Below are 7603 nucleotides of genomic sequence, written 5' to 3' on the forward strand. Positions count from 1 at the left end.
TTTTTTTTTTTTTTTTTTTTTTTTGCTAAACTTGATTGGATTTAAAAGATTAATGTTTTTACTAAAAAAGATATGTTTTTCTTTTCAACATGAATAACTCTTTAGTTCAACTATTAGCTTCTGAAAAACTAAACGGCGACAACTACTCAACATGGAAAACAAATCTGAATTCAACACTAGTAATAGATGACCTAAGATTTGTCTTAATTGAGGAATGTCCTCAGCCCCCTGCCTCGAAAGAAGCACAAGGCAAAAATGATTTACTAGTTGCTGAAACATGTTTAGTGGAGTATGATACCTCAACCTGGATATTGGATTCAGGAGCCACTAATCATATTTGCTTCTCTTTTCAGGAAACTAGTTCCTGGAAAAAGCTTGAAGAAGGCGAAATCACACTCAAGGTTGGAATAGGAGAGGTTGTCTCGGCCGAAGCAGTGGGAAACTTGAAGTTGTTTTTCAACGATAGATATATCATACTTAAAAATGTTTTGTATGCACCTCTTATGAAGAGGAATTTGTTATCTATCGCTTGTATTCTGGAAAAAATGTATAAAATATCTTTTGAAGTTAATGAAGCATTCATTTTCAGAAAAGGTATTCAAATTTGTTCTGTATACTTGAAAAAAACTTATATAAGTTAAGACCAACTAAAGCAAAATTTGTCTTAAATACTGAGATGTTTAGAACAGCCGAAACTCAGAATAAAAGACAAAAAGTTTCTTCTAATGCCTATCTATGGCACCTAAGACTTGGCTGCATAAATCTCAAAAGGATTGAGAGATTGGTTAAAAATGGACTCCTAAATCAGTTAGAAGACAATTCTTTCCCTCCATGTGAGTCTTGTCTTGAGGGAAAATTGACTAAGAGATCTTATACTGGAAAAGGTCTCAGAGCGACAATACCCTTAGAGCTCGTACATTCGAACCTCTGTGGATCGATGAATGTCAAAACTTGAGGTGGGTATGAATATTTCATCATTTTTATTTATGATTATTCAAGGTATGGTCATATTTACCTAATGCATCACAAGTCTGATTCTTTTGAAAAGTTCAAAGAATATAAGGCTAAGGTTGAGAACCAGTTAGGTAAAACAATTAAGACACTACGATTAGATCGAGGTGGGGAGTACATGGACTTAAGATTCCAGGACTACATGATAGAATACGAAATCAAGTCACAACTCTCTGCACCTAATATGCCTCAGCAGAACGGTGTATCTAAAAGAAGAAACAGAACCTTGTTGGACATGGTTTGCTCAATGATGAGCTTTGCTAAGTTACCTGATTCTTTTTGGGGACATGCATTAGAGACAACTATCTATATTTTTTATAACGTTCCCTCTAAAAGTGTTTCAGAAATACCTTATGAGCTATGGAAAGGGCATAAAGGCAGTTTATGTCACTTTAGGATTTGAGGATGCCCGACACACGTGTTGGTGCAAAATCCTAAAAAATTGGAACGTCGTTCAAAACTATGCCTATTTGTAGGTTATCCAAAAGAAACAAAAGGTAGTCTATTTTACGATCCTCAGGAGAATAAGGTATTTGTATCGACAAATGCCACATTCTTAGAGGAAGACCACATAAGAAGTCCTCAACCTCGCAGTAGACTAGTATTGAATGAAATTTCCAAAGACACTATAGATAGAGCTAGTTCATCTACTAAAGTAGTAAATAAAGCTAGTATATCTGGTCAGTCACATTCTTCTCAAGAGTTGATAATGCCTCAACGTAGTGGGAGGGTTGTTCATCAGCCTGACCATTACTTGGGTTTAACAGAAACACAAGTCGTCATACCTGATGACGACATAGAGGATCCATCGACCTATAAACAGGCAATGAAAGATGTGGACCGTGATCAGTGGGTCAAAGCCATGGACCTTGAAATGGAGTCTATGTACTTCAATTCTGTCTGGGAACTCGTAGATCAACCAATTGATGTAAAACCAATTGGTTGTAAGTGGATCTACAAGAGAAAATGAGACCAAGCCGGTAAAGTACAGACTTTTAAGGCTCGACTTGTAGCAAAGGGTCATACCCAGAGAGAGGGAATGGAATATGAAGAAACTTTCTCTCCCGTTGCCATGCTTAAGTCGATTAGAATACTCTTATCCATTGCCATCTTTTATGACTATGAAATTTTTCAAATGGATGTCAAGACAGCCTTTCTAAACGGCGATCTTGAAGAGAGTATCTATATGGCTCAACCAGAGGGGTTTATTGCACAGGGTCAAGAACAAAAGGTTTGTAAGCTTCAAAAATTCATTTATGGGTTGAAACAAGCTTCTAGATCTTGGAATATAAGATTTGATACTGCGATCAAATCTTATGGCTTTGAACATAATGTTGACAAACCTTGTGTTTACAAAAAGATCGTCAATTCTACTATAGTGTTCTTAGTTTTATATGTTGACGATATTCTACTCATGAAAGATTTGGGAAATGCACAGTATGTTCTGGGGATTCAGATTATTCGAAACTTCAAGAACAGAACACTAGCCATGTCTCAAGCAACTTATATAGACAAAATGTTGTTTAGGTATAAGATGTAGAATTCCGAAAGAGGTCTGTTACCTTACTAATATGGAATTCATTTGTCAAAGGATCAATGTCCTAAGACACCTCAAGAGGTTGAGGATATGATACGCATTCCCTATGCTTCCGCAGTAGGGAGCCTGATGTATGCAATGTTATGTACTAGACCTGACATATGTTACATAGTAGGGATAGCCAGTAGGTATCAGTCCAATCCTGGATATGATCATTGGACTGCCGTTAAAAATATCCTCAAGTATCTTAGGAGAATGAGGAACTACATGCTCATGTATGGTACTAAGGATTTCATCCTTACTGGATACACTGACTCTGATTTTCAAATCGATAAAGATGCAAGAAAATCTACATCGGGATCAGTGTTCATTCTGAATGGAGGAGCAGTAGTGTGGAGAAGTGTGAAGAAAAACTGTATTGCGAACTCCACAATGGAAGCTGAATATGTAGCTGCATGTGAAGCAGCAAATGAAGCAATATGGTTGAGGAAATTCTTGATAGATTTGAAAGTCGTTCCAAATATGCATCTGCCTATCACCCTCTATTGTGATAATTGTGGCGCAATTGAAAATTCAAGAGAACCAAGAAGCCACAAGTGTGAAATGCATATTGAGCGCAAATACCATTTGATCCGGGAGATTGTACATCGTGGAGACGTTGTAGTGACTCAGATATCTTCTGAGCAAAACATTGTTGATTCTTTTACAAAGGCCCTCACGGCTAAAGTATTTGAAGGTCACCTACAGAGTCTAGGTCTACGAAGTTTGTAAACTAGGACAAGTGGGAGAACTTTTGGGTATATGCCCTATTTTATTGTATTCATATGTTTCTCACTTAAATTCAACATTGTGATACTCCACTAGGAGTTTTAGTCCAAGTGGGAGCTTGTTGGATTTTATGTCCTAAAACTCGTAGGTTGTAAATTAATAAACATATTCTGTTTTGATTTTCGATAAAGTTGTTATTGGAATTATAATCTTGAATCCAATAAACTAAGGTCCTGAGGCTATTTAATGTAGTATGAACTTTATGTAGTGACATAAATGTGGATCAAGTTCAAATATATAGCCAAAAATGGTCTATAGTATATGAATGAGATTGGGCGCCTTATTCTGGGGACACTATGGATGCTGCCCACTTTATAGTTAGTACAAACGATGTGATCCTGAATCGTTCATATAGACATATGTGAGTGGGGACATCCTATGTAAATAGTTTACATAAGACTGAACCATGAAATAGTCATTTTTTATGTTCTAAACACCGTTTTATGTATAAAACTGACTATTTCGTTAATTGATGACCTAGGTAACTTAATCTTAATCCTGAGCTAACTATGAACTTCTGTTCACTTGGAATTATCCTTAGATCTGCATAGGTGAGGGCAGCTCATCATTGTTGGCCCAATAAGCCTCCCATTTCAGAGGTAAGATCAGGTGGATAGCTGGGAACATAGGGTGCAAGATGGAATTCACTCCTACCTGTTATAGGGATAGTAGATAGGTTGTTCCCTTTAGTACTGAATATAGGTCTTGAACAAGGGGCCCCACCCTCTCCTTGGCCTAAGAAGGATTCGGTTTATAGGTTGGACCTTAAACAAATTGTTCATTAGAGAATCAGTGGAACTTAAGGAACAAGATGTAGTCTTGGGGGTAAAAAAGTTTTTATGACCCAGCCAAAACTGTTTTCAAATTTAGGTTGAAAAAAACACTCTTTTGAGGAAAATTGATAACCCAAAACACAACCCAAAGATCCATTTCTTTTTCCATCTCTTTCTCTCTCTCGGTTTCTTCATCCACCGGGTCCTACAATCCGGTTCTAAGTCCAGATGATAGTAGGTCAACTCTAATGGTGGTTTGGAAGAATTCAGGTCGAGATTCAGCGAGGAAAAACGGTTTTTGAGAGCTTCAAAGGTAATTTTCTAATTTACTAGTTTTTTCCTTCAATTGCATGTTTTTTTCCTTTAAATTAAAAGAAATTAGAGTGTAATTAGATCCTTATTCAGCTGCGTATGTCTCGTGTTCCATCAGGGCAAAAATTTAAAAACGGACCCAAGGGTTCAGAACGATGAGAAAAATTCGTGCGCATAAACGATTTAGAGAACAAAGCTCGTTTGGTGCCCCAAAAGGCTATCGGGCCCGGCGAGGGTGCCCTGGAGCCCAATTTTAGTGCACGAAATTTCTGTCGGGTGAAAATTTGAAAACGGACCTAAGGGTTCAGAATGATGAGAAAAAGCCATGCGCGTAGACGATTTTGGAAACCGAGCTCGTTTGGTTCCACAAACAGCTATCGGTCCTGGCAGGGGTGCCTGGGGGCCCCATTTAGTGCACGAACTTTCTGACGGGCGAAAATTTGAAAACGGACCCAGGGGTTCAGAACAATGAGAAAAAGTCGTGAACGCAAACAGTTTTGGGAACGAAGCTCATTTGGTGCCCAAAACGGCTATCGGGCTTGGCGGGGGTGCCCTAGTCCCCAATTTTAGTTTGCGAACTTTCCGGCGGGGAAAATTTGAAAACGGATGCAGGGGTTCAAAACATGAGAAAAAGTTGTGTGCGGTTTTTGAAACGGAACTCGTTTGGTGCCCTAAACGGCTATCGGGCATGGCGGGGGTGCCCTGGGGACCAATCTTAGTGCGCGAACTTTCAGGCGGGCGAAAACTTGAAAGGACCCTGGGGTTCAAAACGATGAGAAAAAGTCGTGCGCGTAGACGGTTTTGGGAACGGAGCTCGTTCAGTGCCCCAAACGGCTATCGGGCCTGGTGGGTGCCCTGGGGCCCAATTTTAGTGCGCAAACATTCCGGGGGGCGAAAATTTGAAAACGGACCCTAGGGTCCAGAACGATGAGAAATATCCGTGTATGCAGACGGTTTTGAGAACAGAGCTTGTTTGGTGCCCCGAATGGGTATCGGGCCCGGTGGTGGTGCCTCGGGGCTCAATTTTAGTGTGCGAACTTTTCTAAGGGAAAAAATTTAAAAACGGATCGGGCTCGGCGGGGGTGCCCACGGTTTTGGAAATGGAGTTCGTTTGTTGCCCCAAAGGGCTGTCGGGCTCGGCGGGGGTGCCCCGGGGCCCAATTTTAGTGCGCAAACTTTCCGGCAGGCGAAAACTTGAAAACGGACACAAGAGTTCAGAACGATGAGAAAAAGCCATGCACGTAGATGATTTTGGGAACGGAGCTCGTTTGGTGCCCCAAACGGCTATTGGCCCGGCAGGGGTGCCCCGGGGCCCAATTTTATTGTGCAAACTTTTCGACGTCCGAAAATTTGAAAACGGACCCAGGGGTTCAGAACGATGAGAAAAAACCATACACATAAACGGTTTTGAGAACGGAGCTCGTTTGCTCCCCAAACGGCTATCAGGCCCGGTGGGGGTGCCCTGGGGCCCAATTTTAGTACTCAAACTTTTCGGCGGGTGAAAATTTGAAAATGGATTCAGGGGTTCAGAACGATAAGAAAAAGCTGTGCGCGCAGACAGCTTTGGGAACAGAGCTTGTTTGGTGCCCCAAATGGCTATCGGGCTCGGTGGGGGTGCCTCCGAGCCCAATTTTAGTTCGCAAACTTTCCGGCGGGCGAAAATTTGAAAATGGACCCAGGGGTTCAGAACAATGAAAAAAAGTAGTGCGTGCATACGATTTTGGGAACGGAGCTCGTTTGGTGCCCCAAACGGTTATCGGACACGGCGGGCTTGCCTTGGGGCCCAATTTTAGTGCGTGAACTTTCCGGCAGGAGAAAATTTGAAAATTAACCAAAAGGTTCAGAACGATGAGAAAAAGTTGTGCGCATAGACGGTTTTTGGAACGGAGCTCGTTTGGTGCCCCAAAAAGCTATCGGGCTCGGTGGGGGTGCCCCGGTGCCTAATTTTAGTGCACGGACTTTCCGGTGGGTGAAAATTTGAAAACGGACCCTAGGGTTCAGAACAATGAGAAAAAGTCGTGCGCACAAATGGTTTTGGGAACGGAGCTCTTTGGTATCCCAAGCGTCTATTGAGCCCTACAGGGGTGTCTGGGCCCAATTTTAAAACGGACCCAGGGGTTCAGAACGTCGCCAAAAAGCCGTGCGCGCAGACAATTTTGGGAACGGAGTTCGTTTGGTGCCCCACACGGCTATCGGGCCCGGAGGGGATGCCCCAAGGCCCAATTTTAGTGTGCGAATTTTCCGACGGACGAAAATTTTAAAGCGGTCCCAAGGGTCAGAACGATGAGTAAAAGCCGTGCACGCAGAAGATTTTGGGAACGAAGCTTGTTTGGTGCCCCAAGGGTTGCACCAGGGCCCAATCTTAGTGTGCGAACTTTTCGGCGGGCGAAAATATGAAAATGGACCCTAGGGTTCAGAACGATGAGAAAAAGCCGTTCGTGCAGACGCTTTGGAAACGGAGCTCGTTTGGTGTCCCAAACGGCTATCAGGCCCGGCGGGGGTGCCCTAGAGCCAAATTTTAGTGCACGAACTTTTTAGCGGACGAAAATTTGAAAACTGACCCAGGGGTTCAAAACGATGAGAAAAATCCGTGCACACAGATGGTTCTGGGAACGAAACTCGTTTGGAGCCCCAAACGGCTATCGGACTCGGCGGGGGTGCCCCGGGGCCAAATTTTAGTGTGCAAACTTTCGGCAGGCAAAAATTTCATAACGAACCCAAGGGTTCAGAACGATGAGAAAAAGCCATCCGAGCAGAAAGTTTTGGGAACGGAGCTCGTTTGGTGCCCCAAACGGCTATGCTGACCGGTGGGGGTGCCCCGAGGCCAAATTCTAATGCTCAAACTTTCTGGCGGACGAAAGTTTGAAAACGGACCCAAGGGTTCAGAGCGATGAGAAAAAGCCGTGCGAAAGACAGTTTTGGGACGGAGCTCGTTTGGTGCCCTAAACGGCTATCTGATTCGGCGGGGGTGCCTTGAAGCCCAATTTTAGTACGCGAACTTTTCGACGGGTGAAAACTTGAAAACAGACCTTAGGATTCAGAACGATGAGAAAAACCCGTGCGCACAGACGGTTTTGAGAACGGAGCTCGTTTGGTGCCCCAAACGGCTATCGGACCCGGCGGAGGAGCCCCGTGGCCCAAT

This window comes from Benincasa hispida, chromosome 9 (genome assembly GCF_027475165.1).
Source record: "Benincasa hispida cultivar pf3 chromosome 9, pf3_genome.v1.1, whole genome shotgun sequence".
NCBI classification, from domain to species: Eukaryota; Viridiplantae; Streptophyta; class Magnoliopsida; order Cucurbitales; family Cucurbitaceae; genus Benincasa; species Benincasa hispida.